The following is a 14,961-nucleotide window of genomic DNA, read 5'->3' on the forward strand; positions in this document are numbered from 1 at the left end:
CTGAAAACTTAGAAGATTCAAAAATACGAAAATGGTAAATCAAAAGTGAACCCCGTGTGACCAATTTGTGATTGTAAGGAGGTGTGACCACGGAGGCTTAACCGAGGAATTCGAATACAGCATAGCTATGGACAAAAGCTGCAAGATTACGTAGAAATTCGTCCAGAAGTTTCATAAGTGGTAGAAAGCTCGCGAAGACGGAATCATTGAGAGCCGCTGAGTTAGGTGATTAACTTTCCATCTATCGTCGCGCGCGTTGCGGCTTTAATGACGGCCAGCAGGCGTACAGGATGGTCTCGTAAAAAATGCCTTAATCTAATGGCGGCGAGTGCGTACACGCCGCTAATTTCAATGGAGGATCCGTCCGGATCGTTAACGCGGCACCGTGTACACGCGTCGAAAGTTCCTACACCGCGTACCTTCTAATCGCCGGGGAATCGACGGAATCGCGAACAGCGTGGAAGCGTGCGTCGGGCGGCTGACAAATTGCGGGTCATAAATTTCGCTGTCGATCTATCTGCGATCTCTAACGCAGCTAACGGTGATCATCGATATTCGATTAATCTTGATACGCGACGATACGTCTCGAGCCAGGCTAGTAATATCCACGAGGAGAAAGCAAGGAAGCCTGCAAGATCAGCGCTTGGAAAAACTTGGAGGACCCTTGACTAATCGACGAGGAGTGTGTTAGAACTTAGAAGAAAACTATGGGGTCGCGGTAGCTATAGGTGATCTGCTTCTTTAAATATGCTTTACTGCTCGTTTAAGAATTCCTTTGCTGCTTCAGGCGGTGCGAATGGTTGTTAGAAAGAAATGCGAATTAAAATTGCTGATCTTAAGGGGTTATGCCTAGTCAGCCGGTCGAAAAGAGGCGAATATTTGTGAATTTTTTTTTAAGAAACGGAAGCGTATATTTTCACAGAACTTTTTGCGCTTAAAAGAGCAACATTTAAAGAACATTTGGTAATTTTTTCGTAGAAAAATATTTACGTTTATAATAAAATAACAAGCGACATCCAAGAAGCATTTTCGCGTAATTTTTGCAGGAAAAAATCAGGATTTCAACTTTAAATAGCTGCCATGTTGTTTTAACTTAATATTTCGGAAAATTCTCTCAGTCAACCTGAGGATACATTAATATACTAACGAAATCTTTTTTGTTTTTTGATTTTAGATAATCTGGTTCCGAATGGCAATGCTCGCCGCAAAACCAATTTTTTAAAAATGCTTCTTGGATGTCGCTTGTTATTTTATTATAAACGTAAATATTTTTCTACGAAAAAATTACCAAATGTTCTTTAAATGTTGCTCTTTTAAGCGCAAAAAGTGCTGTAAAAATATACGCTTCCGCTTCTTCAAAAAAAATTCACAAATATTCGCCTCTTTTCGACCGCCTGACTAGGCATAACCCCTTAAGTATGATACTGTGCAGTTAGGAGGTTGGAGTTAGTGGACAGAAGGTTGGACTGGAAAAGAAAGAAATTCAAAGAGTGAGTGACGTAAAGTTTCGAAAAATGCCTCTTTAAGGCGACTTGGCCTTTTCAAGTGAGCACTTCTGTTGGGGAAGTTCCGTGGATAGCGTAGAGAGCGAAATTCTTGCTCGGTCTGTTTCTTAAAGTAAATATCTTTTCCAGAAAATATCAGCGTGAAAACGCGCCGACGCCAGTCAAAGTGCTAAGGAGCGCATTTCGTCTAAAGCTTATTAGTGGACTTGTCAGTAATGTTTATTTAGTAGATTCTGCTTCACGACGGCTCCGCGGACATGGTAACGAAAACATGCCAATTTTCACGAATATCTGGGGCCAAATATTTGCGTACGATTATTTGTCAAACATAGCCTCTGTACGTCCGTTCTTTGACGATAATATTCATTATTCGTATGTATTACATTTCTCGCGCAGGGAAAGGAAATATTCATGCTCTTTGATCTGCACGAACTTGCCGCCTCGAGTCAGAGCAATATTCATACGCGAATATAAATATTATAACCACAGTTGAAGGGTAAAGGGAAGAAACAAGGAATGTCACAAAGCAGCTTTACGTGGAAAATCAAGTTTTAATACTTTATTCCATCAGTAAGGAAACAAGGTTCAATGAACTTAACTGTATTGCTCATAACGCGAACAATTTATACTCTAATTAGGCATCAGAAAAGAACTCAGCAAAGTGATAATTGTTTCACATTGTTTTAATATCTTTCAAGTGGAACACTGCAGAATACTGTAACAAAATAAATGTCCACGTCTATCATTATCAAAACAAGGATGTGTACACAATGACGTCTGAGGGCTCCTGGCGTAGTGCAAGCTTACACTACTTAATCAGAAATGCATAGTGCAAGTAGGAAGACTGGTGACATTACTTGTTTCATTCCAGTGCAGAGTAGACATTTCCTGTTTTTAACTAGTAGGTACATATACCGAATCTTTAACGTTATCTTACGGAGGCATTTGAACTTTATAACCTTTTGTGATTCGACAGTTCTGTGGCCCCAGTTGACGCCGAAAAAAAACGTTGTATATCGCAGAATCACTAAAACTGGGCATTCTAATATTAAGCCAATGTCAAATAATAAGCTGTTAAAGTTGGCAATATTCTTAACTACAAATTTCATCCTTGCCAACCTAATAGGAATCCGTGGTAAAGTGAAATCTCATCATTCAGTAAAAAATCTTGCATTAATATCAAAACAAGGAGCAACAGTTTAAAGTAGTATACATACTCTTGCCAATTGAGGAATGTATATATCTACAAAACTCGACACGACAACATTTATCCGTTAATCAAATAGTCAAGCCGGCCAGGGAACGATCTATACCTATTTACAGCCATCTAAATCAAAATTATCAAATTGACATTCCCCGACGAGGTTTCACGGACCATCGACGCTGTCCTACAATGCAAACAGCGGGGGCAGAGAATTTCCAACGATGAATTTCTCTATTAATCCAGTCGCGAAGTGATCGGGAAGCGATTGCAATTTAATCGAATCAATTTGCAACGAAATTACATGATTAATCCTCGTTACTACTCGCATTGCTACGCTGCGCCATCAGGGTATTCCTGGAACAAAGTGAAAAGCTACTAAACAGGAGCTGGGTGCAGATCTGCGGATCTCTAGCAGCAGCGAGACGTGTGTACGAATATCGGCGAATTATCGTGCAGACGTGCAAGAGACCTTGTTAACACTTTGAGTGGCGTCGGCGTGTTTCCACGCTCAGGGATGTTCCTACCTGCTGCATGTTTTTTGCGTTCGTATTATTCGTATCATTCGTAACTGAATGAAAAATTATTTAAATAACGGATCAAATAAAAGTTACTTCAAACGTAGATTATTTGACGACTAAAGTTTTTTTTAACCCGTGTCAACTTTACTCGACACATGGGGAATAATTTTTTTAACTTTTATTCGTTATTCGAAATTTTATTTAAATAAAAATTTCGCCCATCTCTGGTTCGTGTCTTCTGGAAATTGTCGCAAGTATTGTCCGAGTATTCCCGAATGTTTATTCGGGGCGAGTCAATCGAAAGTTTCTCGGCGGTAACGATCGCTCGGAAAGGTCTGACCGACTTGAAACGGTATTTCGCCGAACCTTGCGCCACTCAAAGTGCCAATGCGCAAAAGTCAAGCGGCCACGGTCTCGCGAACCATCGAGCGGGCCATTTTCGGCGGGTCAGCCAAAAAGAAAATACGTCGAAAAGAAAGTAGGCTCGAAAAGATGATCGAACAGAAGCGACTGCTACTCGCCGCGTGTGCTCTCTACAAATCGATGGTAATAAATGCGACTCACCAGAAGTCAGAAAATCGATCGAACGATCTTTCTTTCTGTTTTCCCGGGGTTCTTTACAGTCCAACCGGTCTGATGGAACGGAAGATTGCACCTCGGTACCGATGATTATACTTTATCTGTTTCCCCGTTTCTTTCTCTCTTGCAGAGTCTCTGAACAATCAATATACGTATTCGGTTAAAACAAGCAGCGATGACGGTTCTCGGTTTGGGTTTAGGGGAAATAGTAAATGCAGGCAAATCCCAGTAGAATTCAAGCTTCGCCAAGGATTCGAGTGTTGGAATATTTCGAGTGATTGCAGAAAAATTAAAAACCAAGCAGCTTAATACTAGCCTTTATGTATTACGTTTAACGTTGATTACTCAGTTTACTGTGTGCAAAGAGTAAATGGTTCTGACTTCAATAGCAATGAGGTGGAATAGGATTTAAAACGTCTTGAGTTAGATAACGTCGAAGCCCAAGAGACTTCTTGTGAGACTTCGCAACTTTTTGCAAGAGAGTTGTGTTTGATATTCTTATATAATCTTACAATTATATAAAGTCTCGAAGGCCCTGGAATTTCCATTTTTTTTTAGGTGTTGAATGTTTAATATCCTGCATTTTAAATTTGAAGTCATTCGTGATTACGCGGATCTGTAAGATAAACCTAAATTCTTCAGCATCGTAACAATATGAAGAAGCACGATAAGAAGTTTGCGAAATTCAGAATATTTTCAAAACCTTCAAACCCAATTTCACCCCTTCTTAACTTAATAAAGTTTCGCGGTAAGACTCGGACGTATCTTTTCAACCACCACAAATTACACAGACGAGAAGATATTCAAGATATATGTATGTTATTAAAATTAATTAATATTCATTCATCGGACCCGTAGGATCCCAAATTATAGACTTGACCCAGTCTTAATACACTCTGGATAACTAACATCTGATTACGTAGCTTATGGTCGGCGGGGCCATATTTTTTCAGCAGATTGTACGTTGAAGAAGATTCCTCCCCATAATGAGTAACGCAAAAGTGGTCGAACGCCGATTTACGCAGGCCAAATGACACAAGTAGGTATTTGCATTTAATTAACTCGCGCGGCACATGCCCTGTCCGTCACATCCGACACGGCTCGATTGAGGTATGGTACAGGGATTGTAATTCGCCCCGACATTAGGAAATCGCGTACCCCCGGGAATATTGAACGATCCTCAGGGCGATGTCGAACGACTCAGCCGCGCTGCCATAATTTTGAACCGACACTCGAGTTGTCGCCTCTTCATATTTTATATCCAGCCGTGTGAAACAACTCGCCCAATATACAGAACGCAGGGAAATAAAATTTTTAGAACTTAAAAGATAGGTAACGGCCACTAAACTGACAAGGGGTGCACGTTTTGCATAGGTACTAAATTCTGCATACTATTGCAAAAGCAAATTTTTAAAAATGCTTCTTGGATGTCGCTGGTTATTTTATTATAAACGTAAATATTTTTCTACGAAAAAATTACCAAATGTTCTTTAAATGTTGCTCTTTTAAGCGCAAAAAGTTCTGTAAAAATATACGCTTCTGCTTCTTCAAAAAAAATTCACAAATATTCGCCTCTTTTCGGCCGCCTGACTAGGTATAACCCCTTAAATAGTGCATGGTATGTAGAATTAAGTAGCAAACGCACAGGGAGTCACACCCGCGATCTTTTTTTACTCCTCTGTTCTAAGAACCCTAGCAATTGGTGAAGAAGTAACCGAATTTTCAAAAATAATTTCCTCGGAAAGGGAGGTTCAAATCGATGAATGTAGCGATACCTTTGTACTCGACGCAAAAAGAGCATTTCTACCGATCTCGCTCTCTCGCAAGTTCTGCTTCAACTACCGATTCCTATATATGTACCTATACCTGCTTCGTCCTTCCTCCTAACATCCCCCGCGTCCGCTGCGTAAAGCCTTGCCGGGGCGAGCCCCACTAGCAGGCGCAGGACGAAAACGCACACTTCCTTCCTTTTCTCCTTTTCTATCCTACCTTCGAGTCACTTTCTACGCTTTACCTCCTCAATCTTATTTCTGCAATTTCGTAAAGAACCACCCCTTTTGGTGATTGCGCTATGTGTAAAGCAACGCCCTGTATATGCGAGGATGTTAGGATGGGCGGGTTCTTAAACTGGGCTGCAGCTAATGCGAGCAGATGCCGCAATTTAGCCAGCGTCTATTATCCCAAGTTGCGAGTACTGCGCGCTGCGAGCGTCGTAAACTTGCCGCACGAAATTTTGAGCAATATTAATACAGTCCGCGGGGCTTCTCGTTCGCGGCCGCTTTTGTTCCAAGTTGCCGCGAAACGGCCCCCAGAGTTATAGGTAATTCGGCTGGAACGACCGGGGGCGTAATTAGACGCGTGAATTATACACTTCTCGATTGGCGTGGCCCCTCTTCCGCGGTGGCGCTAGAAAGAGGCCGATTTGTCAAACGAGAAGTCGGCCAAATTGGCTAAATTATTAGTGTAATTATGGACGTTGATAATTAGACAGCGAAGGCTGTCCACGAAGGGGTAACGACGAGGGTGCAGAGTGATTTCGTAGGAGTCGAATTGAGAATCAGATAGGGGAGCTTAGAAGATGAACTTGCTCGTGATTCCTGTGCATAGTTTCGGGCAATCGTTAAGCAGAATCGGATGACACCAGTTTAGGATTTCATACGTTTAAACTTTATTTGTGTACATACATAAATATAATAGCTTAAACAAGAAAGCGGCAGAGTTGGATAAATTATTAGTGAAATTGTGGATTTTTACAATTTCGATAAGAAAGGTGGGTTTTGGAGGTGCAATATTGAACGTGCCAAGTGATTTTTGTCGAAAGTGTTGAAGCTCGTCGAGGGAAGTCGAATTGAAAATCAGATGGGCTCAGAAAATTCGTGAGTGATACCATTTTTAGATTGGTAGTGTCCGTATAAATATAGGAAAGGAGATTCCTAGAAACAGATAAATAATTTCAAGCAGATACGTATAAAAAAATTAAATTTTCTGCTCCCACTACTGTACAATTAACAACACCCAGCTGACTAAACGATCTTAATCGACCCTATCCCTGGCAAGTGTATAGGCAAACTAGAAGGGACAAGTTTATCTGATGCAAACGTCGCATCGCATCGACTGATGCCTCGATGAATGATGAAGAGTAGAAAGGAAGGAGCCTGTCGAATCAACGTAAAGATATTTCGAAATTATGTAGCGAATGAATTTCGGTGGAATTTCATTCGGGAGATTAGAGTTTAGCCCTCGTCTAACGGGCGTTACTCGCATATCTCTGAAACACCCTGCGCAGAGAAGTGGACCCTTCGTGCGCAGAGGGTGACAGCAGCAGGGAGTAGAATATCATCCAAAACACACCAAGGGGTGACTCGAGGCTTATCGGGATAGACGCACTGCTGCCAGGACGCGAGTCCCTAGGGACGTTTGTTGTTGCAATGGAAAATTAAATGAAAAGGTTCTGGTCGAAGGAAAAAAAAGGACTCTCGTTAAACAGTCGACTTCTGTCTGTTTCATCGACACAGATCAATTTATGATTTTACAAAGAGGAGGACTCGTAATTTTAGGTTCCTAAAATTGGTCCAAATTTCTGCACTTTGCTTTTAAACTCTGTTTTCATTTTAGAGGATATTGTTAGCTGTTATTAACTGTGATTCATTTTAGAGAAATGTCCTGCGATTTTCTAGCCAGTATTGGCTAAATTGAGGCTGATGACGATAGAAAAACATAGGACTATTTCCGATCTGTTATTTATATACAATTTGCTTAATGATAATATTGACTGTTCCGGTATTCTTCGACTTATTAAATTTGATGCACCTATTAGAAATATAAGACGAACTTCCCTACTGTACATCGAACCTCATCGGACAGTGTTGGGTAAATTCAATGCTATTAATCGTATTACCTCTCATGTTAATAATTATTCCGGTATGATTGACCTTTCTGACTGTTCGTTAAACTCGTTTAAACAATCAATCTTCAAAATCGTCAAGAGCTGACTGTTGCTATGATTTCTTCTTTCAGGCGTCCTGTATTCAATGTTAATTATGTTCGCTTCGTTGTCTCACCTTATTATTTTGTGTTCTTTTTCTCACTTATGTATCAAAGGGCTTCCGTTAATAAACGTATTATTATTATTATTATTAAATGTTAACTGTTATGCTCATATTTGAAGTTTTGTTCTACCTCGCACCGTTGGAGAGATTTATTAAAACAAACCCTCCACTTGTTAGTAGTAAGTGTCTAAGCACAACAGTTGACATTTCTCGTTTCTGAATTATTATTCCATCATTCCTGCAATACTAAATGACGTTTATTGTGGAGTTTTTTATGCTCTATCGCAGTATGGAAAGAGAAATAAAATTATTGAAAGCAATATCACGGGTGATATTTAAAAGAGTGAAATCTCGTTCGGTTGATTTGTTTCGATTGAAGAACAACATGACCAAATTGCCAAATTCCAAACAAACACTATAGCATCATGGTTCACCGAGATGTTCCACAGCGTGCCGAATCGATCACAGAGAAGATACCTTCGGCGAAGCATTCTCGCGCAAAAATATAAATCATTCGATGATAAAAAGTCTGAAGCCAATCAATTTCGAATGGGGCGCCGTGATTGTTCCGAAGAGTGCTACAACGCGCTGTGGATAGCTGGTTGAAGCTTAAAAGAAGGAGCACAGAAAAGCATCGAGCAACGGTAAATGAAATTCGAGTACTCGAAAGCATCGGTGGTCTCGAGGAGCGCCTAGTTGCCATCGAGAAACTGAATGTCGAGTATGTACTTGGCATTCGTCGGCTATTAAACAACCTATTGACTCTTTACCAGCGCCACGTAGGTATACACGCGTCTCATACGCGAATGAACTTACAAATTGCTTACATAACTCGATTTCTGCACGGGCAATACTTTTCGCGGTGGTCTCGACGACATCTATCGAAGGTGTCGCGCGCAGAACAGCGAAGGACTGCAGATGGCGTAGGGAAATCGACCGATCCACCAATTCTGCGTACGGAAAGTCTGACCGTGTCGATCGATAGAGATTTCTGCTTCATTCTTTTAATTAAACACTTCTTCGGCCAGGCCAGAGTTGAGCGCTAACTAAATAAAAAATTATTTAAACAATGGATCAAATAAAAGTTACTTTAACTTTATTTTATTTGACGAATAAAGTTACTTTAACTTTATCTTAATTGACGAATAAAGTTAACGCGGGTCAACTTTATTCCACACATGACGAATAATTTTTTTTTAACTTTTACTCGTTATTCGAAACTTCTATTTAAATAAAAATTTTGCCCAACTCTGGGTGAGGCCTTTTCGAGGGATCGCTACTACCGAAGAAGTTTTGCAAACAAACAACTAATTATTACATTGTACACTCCCCTTGATACCATATAACTTTTGTTTGAAACATTTTTTCATATAACAAACAGTTTACCAGCAATTTAAGATGGTAGACGTAGGTGACTCACCCTGTATCTTAATGTATAAAGCAGAAAGTATTTGTGCGTTTGTCTGTCGCCTAAAAACTTTTCTATTTTCACGAAAAAAATAAATAAAAAAATCTTATTATTTATATATAAATCAGAATCTAAATTTCTGGCGAAGCCGAGTAGTCAAGCTAGTGTTATATATTTATTAAGTTTATGACGAGGAAGGATAAATGTAGCCCTTATCAGGGCGATAGTTTAGTAACTAAAGAGCGTTAGCAGACAGCTGGTTATCTAACAATGGCTGCTAGCAACTTTGGGCGTTGCGCTATTCGCCGCGTTTAGAACTGAAACGCGAGAATGACCCTTAACGGCACGCATCACTTGTTGCTGTTACGCAAGACTGATTACGCTTTCTCCTCGCGCCTGGAAACTTTATTACCGCCACTTTTACCTGATTAACCTAGAACCTGGAGCTGCGAATTAATTCCAGCTCGTGACCACGTGCTTTCGATTGTCCTGACATGCTCGTCGTAAAAAATGCTTCTAAATCGTAGCTCTCGTTTTATTTTCTTTCTATGTGCACGGCTCTCCTATCGAGGATCGTGTATCCCCGATCCAATCATCCAATAACGTTCAAGGCAACTTGTCCGAATGATAGTAATCAGGATGGCGTTTTTCCACTTTCACAGTCGTACCGCCTAGCCCCATCGAAACTAATCGGCGATAGACTTGAGTAAGGAGTACGCGAAGCGCATGCGAAATTGTCTCTGTCAGTTCTTTGTGCTATTATTTATTCCCCTTTCACCTGTAAAATGTGTGATTCCCTGTAAAAAGTATCCTACACCAAATCGCTCGCCATTCATAATCACTGTCAAATATATTAATAAAATTGAAGCATAATGTATTCCACGTGAAATAATAGGTGGTTTAAGTCAACACTTCCCTGATGTCGAATTCCTTAAAAAGATACGCACCCCCAAAGATCAGCTCCCCTGAAGGCCCCAGCAACAAGCGCAAATCTACCCCTAAACGTCCAACACGTGTACCGTTAAGTTCGCCCGCAAATCTGGGGAACACCCGGTGTAATTCAAACGAGCGAATCCGTTAAATCCTATTCCAGAGAATCTGCGAACGATACTCTTCTGTAACCGTGTCACGAGCATCCAGTTTCAATCACGGCTCAGTGGCCCCGAGCGCGATGTAAATAAACGTTATCGTAAGCTTGCCGCTCGGAACGAACGTAACGACGACGATACCCTCCCTTCCTTGCCTTTTCCAGCCCCCCGTTCTACCCACCCCGGGTGACAGCATCGACCAACCCTAACCCCGAGCATTTCCGCGGCGCACACGCGTCCGCTAGCCCACGCGCAATTGCTGCACATAGCCCCGAGCCTCGCAACCCCTGGAGTCGTCCCTGAACTCACGACTCACGTCGTGCTACGGAAAACCTACCACCCCGCACCACCCTGCCCCGCTGGATACTGTTACTCGCTAATTGAGCGTCTAGGGGATTTCGCAATTTTCGTACGCTATTCTCGTACCGCGTGCCTCCCCGCTCCCTAACCTCTTCTCAGATCTTCCTTTCCCGCGTATCTGGTTTCGAAGTGTCCGTGCACCGCACACTACATCATTTGACCATTTTTTTTTTGTCCTCCGCCATCCCTCGCTCCCTGCTCCCCAACCTCGTTTAGTACCCTCTTCGTCCTATTACGACATTATTATACGCTGTCCCCGCGACCTACGCCGTCTCCTCTCGTGCCGTAACTGCGACGAAGGATGCCATGGAGGACGTTCGAGGATTATTGGAGTGTGGGACATGTTGAATGTATACACCGTGCAGGACGATGGAGATTTTGTTACGTTGTATTAACGTGGTCTGTGACACTGTGCACTTTCAGGTTTTAGGTAGCAGCTTAGTGAGGCTCAGTGATAAAAAAATAGTGGCTGCGTTAAATTTTTCGAATTTCAGCTTCTTTTTCTTCTGTTTTTTCTTTCCGTTCTTCGGTTCACCTCTTCTTCTATTTTTTCTCCTGAATTTCAATATTCGAATGAGAAATGCGCTTGTTCGATGAAATTTTCATTTTTGGTCAATATGTACTCGCTGAAATCGGCGAGCACTGTACGAAAATCTGAAAAGCGACTTTGACAATTATAGAATTCTCTGGTTGCATTTTTAGCTTTGTTTTTTATAGGATTTACACCGGCACGATTTAGCACGTAATCTTCGTAGTGAATCGTTTAAAAAGTAGAACTTATTCTCACAACAGAAAATCTATACGCCACCCGTGCCCAGGCGAGACTGATTTTTCAATTTACGTGTACGTGGTACTATTCAATTCTTTTGAACAGAGCGTTGGAGCGGAGCTAGGAGCTGAAGCAGTGGAGCAATGGGGTTTTGCCCGGAGCAGCAGGGTAGCCGGAACACGGGCAATTTTTGCTGCTCCACTGCTCCAAATTTGTTTGTTATAACTTTGAATTTTCTTTCATTTTATAAGAGCGGATGAATGAAATGTTTTTAATAAAAACCAATTCTCAATTTGTCATCATTGAAAAAATATTAGGAGGCATAGTACTTTCTTCGCCCGAGAATTAAGCATTCTTTATGAATTTTTTTTCTATATGAAAATGAAAAGCTAGAAAGATGGGGTTTGTTGCAAATGAAAGATCACTATTTGAAACAATTAAAAGAATTTTTACTTAAAAAAAAAGCAGCTGGAGCGAAGCAGGAGCAAGTATTTTGATATCGGAGCGTCGCAAATAAAAAATTGGTCTGCTCCAATCCCCTGCTTTTGAACAGTAGATATTGCACGACGAATACAGGAAAGTTCTAACTTCTACAACATTTCTCCCAACGCGAACGTATGGTACATTTTCATATGGTCGTTCTTCATGCTCTATTTACTTGGCTAACTTCTTCTGGCCTACTGGTTTCATGTAATACTCCTTTTCCCTTCATTTCCCCGGCATGCCCTGCTCTTTTCAGAATTCCAGGACTTGCCGCCATCTCGTAATTTCTTACTCCTCGGGTCTTCCGTCTTTCCCTTTTTCCTTCCTCGCGATCTTTGCGCTCCCACTCCGCCACTTTCGCATTTAACGTCGTCGCGTTTATCTTTCTCTTCTTCCTGCGTTGTCCTCTCCTTTTACGGCATCTTGGTTTGTTTATCTCAATTGTGTACTCGTTTCTTGCCGCCCCCTCCGTCTTCACCTCCCCCCCATCATGTTCTTCCCTTTTCCTATTCCCCCATCCCGTGCTCCGCTTGTTCCTCCCCGGGTACATTATTTTCATCCTCGCTTCTTTTACGTCTTTCATCCCCGTTTCCTCTTACGTCCGCTGCGTTCTATCCTCTTTACATGTAATTATCCTTTTACCGCCTTATCTCCTAACTGTCCTTTTCTTATAGGTACTCTCAAACGACCCCTTCCGCTTTATCTTCTTGATTTATTCCAATCTTTTTTGCACCAACCTTCACCGTCTTCTTCCCCTCGCGAGCTTCCTACGTTTCGTCTTCTCTGTATGCACGCGCGCACGTTCATCTTCTTCCTCTATCATCAGAGTTTCTCCATTCCTCTATCCGCTCGATGCATTCCTCTCATTCTTTCTTTATATGCCTACTGTGTATACACAAACACGCGTTCGAAGTGAGCTCCACCATTTTCGCATTGCTTCTTCTGCCAGTGGTTTCTTCTGATCTGGCTTCTTTATGTTAGTTTCTTTATTCCTCCCTTTGGTCCCCAAGCTGTTTTCTCTTCATCTGCATCCACCCTTCACGTAGTTCCAAATTGTTTTCTTCGAGCTTCTCAATTTTATCTTGCCCATTCAGTTTACTCCCCCATCACTCTTCTTTGCGCGCACAGTGTTCCAAAGGGAATATTCTGAACTAGAAGGGTGCGTTTTACAACGTGGGACGAAATAATGGAAAAGCGGGTCATGCGAATATTAGACCAGGGAAACGTCGCATTCACCTGCTAGGAGTGGATATTCAAGAGTTTGGATATATATATATATATTGTAATTAACTGTATAAAGGGTAAGGGGAACACCGGGGATGTCCATTTTTCGCGATTTTGCGATTTATAGCATATTTTGCTGGTGGTAACTCGGACTACAGAACCGTCGAATAAATCACAAACAGTTATAAAGCTCGGATGCCCCCGTAAGAGAACATTAAAAATTTGATATAGGTACTAAGTAGTTAAAAGCAGGAAATGTCACTCTGCACTGGAACGAAATATGGAATAACTCCACTCTTTGTCTAAGTAATCATTTCAGAAGAAAATTATATAAGAAAACTAAATTTATTTATCCTTGTTTATTTTCTGATGGATTAAACTCTACAGTATTAAAACTTCATTTTCTCCATAAAACTGTTTTGTGACAATCCCTGTTTTTCCCCTTACCGTTCATATACACAAGCTATTCTATAAATTTCTATATCCGATTTTTGCCGTACCAGAATAATCGTAATATCAAATTCAATACAGCGCGCAGTAATAAAAAGCCTGTAACTATTTTATTATCTACTTGAAAACCCCTCCAATATATATCTACTACCGAATACAATTCTTCAACCCACTTTCCCATGAAATCACGAATCTTACACTTCAACTTCATTTCATTCGTGCAATTTCCGTAGCAACTCGTCTTTAACCTTTCGTCGATATCCCACTTTTCATTTATTCAGTCCCACTGGTCACCCCCATTCGTTCCTCCTTCAATGGCTAACGTTTCACGCCCCCTTCCTGCTCCTTTTCTGCAATCGACTCGTCCGCGACGACGTCACATCCCCCGGCTATTCGCGATCCGAATCTCTCCTAGCGTGTTCATAATCCAAACGTTTCCCCCGTTTTTATCTCCTCCAGGGCCGCGCTTGTTTTCCCGTCCCGCGCGCCAGTATTTTGCGATCCCCGTCATCCGTCTTTCCATCTCATTGACACTGTTCGTTACGTTTCTTCGTTCCGGCTTCATATTTTATTCATACAGCGTAGGAATCCGTAATTGATCTGGAAAGTGAGCAGCGCAGACGTTCCAGCGACGTCGCCTCTGTTGCGCCTAATTAATATCCCGAATTTCCATACCTCGTCCGTGCAGTGACAAATCGCGAGCTCGCCTCTCCATATAAATTTACCGAGTCCCGCCGCGAAAACACCGACGCCCATTAATTGAGTGACTCTTCAACTCTAACGGCCATCCCCAACGATACGCGGCGTTTCGCGAGTGCAGCGACTCGCAAATGTCTTCGCAAAATACAGCAACTCTATTTTACTGTCCGAGCAGAAGCGAAATGAAGCAACAACAAAAAAAAAAATGTTAAATAACGATGAAGAACCTGAGGGAGTCCCGCGATCATTTCCTACGCGAGAGACACTTCGAACCGCAGCGCCCTAATTCCGTTAACCGATCGCGCGATTTACCCTCTCTGGCGCACGAACAAGAAACGTAACGTCCAGTTGCAGGACGGAAACGTAAAAGGAGAAAAGTTGGCGACAACCTGTAGCCCGCTGCGCGGAAATTCCATTCATTAATGCGCAGGCAAACCGGTGTCCCCTTCGTCCAGGACTTCTTAGGAACGTTTGAAACACGTCGTGGACCACAATACCGTCCACCCACGGCTCTCCCTTTCGCCTGTCCATTATCCCAGCGTCGAGTTTTCCTTCTTCCTTCTCGCGGCCACCGCCGACTCGCTCGTCTACACGTGGCACACAATGAACTGGGGGGATTTCTCTC

General features: G+C 41.9%; 1 protein-coding gene and 1 long non-coding RNA gene across 8 annotated transcripts in view; one reads left to right on the forward strand and one right to left on the reverse strand.

Annotated features, from left to right (window-relative positions):
- Positions 1–14,961, forward strand: part of LOC143370306 (uncharacterized) — a 458,422-nt gene that overhangs the window by 260,990 nt on the left and 182,471 nt on the right. The window lies entirely within an intron of this gene.
- Wge (BAH domain and coiled-coil containing protein winged eye) overlaps positions 1–14,961 on the reverse strand; it is a 258,190-nt gene that overhangs the window by 119,293 nt on the left and 123,936 nt on the right. The window contains exon 2 of one of the 7 annotated variants that reach the window (XM_076814733.1): positions 3,792–3,941. The exons of the other annotated variants lie outside the window; for them this stretch is intronic. The gene's annotated coding sequence lies outside the window, so the exon portion shown is untranslated. The remainder of the gene's footprint in view (positions 1–3,791; positions 3,942–14,961) is intronic. 7 annotated transcript variants of the gene reach the window in all.

The sequence above is a fragment of the Andrena cerasifolii genome, chromosome 1 (assembly GCF_050908995.1).
Source record: "Andrena cerasifolii isolate SP2316 chromosome 1, iyAndCera1_principal, whole genome shotgun sequence".
Lineage (NCBI taxonomy): Eukaryota > Metazoa > Arthropoda > Insecta > Hymenoptera > Andrenidae > Andrena > Andrena cerasifolii.